This window comes from Somniosus microcephalus, chromosome 4 (assembly GCF_052327205.1).
Source record: "Somniosus microcephalus isolate GS21.2 chromosome 4, FLI_Smic_1.0, whole genome shotgun sequence".
Lineage (NCBI taxonomy): Eukaryota > Metazoa > Chordata > Chondrichthyes > Squaliformes > Somniosidae > Somniosus > Somniosus microcephalus.
Genome location: NC_140990.1, coordinates 100071159 through 100072272, shown reverse-complemented (window position 1 = coordinate 100072272; position 1114 = coordinate 100071159).

Genomic DNA, 1114 nt, shown 5'->3' with positions numbered 1-1114 from the left:
CTGGCTCAAAATTTTTGACAGCATAATCCTGCCCATTGCACTGTACGGTAGTGAAGTATGGGGCCCGCTAAATCACCAAAGCTACACTAAATGGGAAAAACACACAATAGAAGCCCTACATGCAGAATTCTGCCGAAGCATCCTTCGCACCCAAAGAAAAACGCCAACAAATGCATGCAGAGCCGAACTAGGCAGATACCCACTGATAATAAACATCCAAAAAACGAGCACTAAACTTCCTAAATCACCTCAAATCTAGCTCCCCAGACACCCTTCATTTCAAAGCCTTTCAGACCCAAGAGCTAAACCCAGAAAAGAGTCCCCTGAGTCAGCTGCTACTGAAATTAAGTACTCAGCCGGACCCTGACCAGCCCCAGACCAACACAGCCGTCCAAACACCAATCCGAGTGAACCAAATCATTAAAAAATGCAAAGAAACCTACCTGGAACATTGGAACAAAATAACCGAAAGCCAAAGCAGATTAGAAAGAATGTTACCGGGCCCTAAAAAGAGAATATAAACTGGCAGACTACCTCACGACCATCAGAGACACAAAACAGAGACAGACCCTCACCAGGTACAGACTAAGCGACCACCAACTGGAAATTGAAAAAGGCAGATACAAGAAATCCTGGCAGCCTAGAGAGAATAGAATATGCGATCAATGTCTGGCTGGCGAGGTTGAAACAGAAATGCATTTCCTCCTAAAATGCGAAAAATTCAACACATCAAGAAACATATTATTCAACAAGCTAAGCCAAACAACCCCAGATTTCAAGGAATTGGATGATCTGTCAAAATTGAGATTAGTCCTAGGAGAAGGAGACAGACCATACCTTGGGGCTAAATATGTAACAACATGTCACAACCTGAGGACTGTTTAAAAGTAAGACTGTTTAAAATTAATATTGAACGTACCAAATGAAGTAGAAAGACTGTTTAAAATTAATATTGTTTAAAAGTAATATTGTATATACCCAACAAATGTCAAATCGATTGACACCTACAGAATGTTGGAAAACTGTACCTTTTTGCAATGTAAGCTTTGGCAATATGGTTCTCTGTAAACTTTCATGCCAATAAAGCATTTGAACTGAACTGAACTGAACTGAA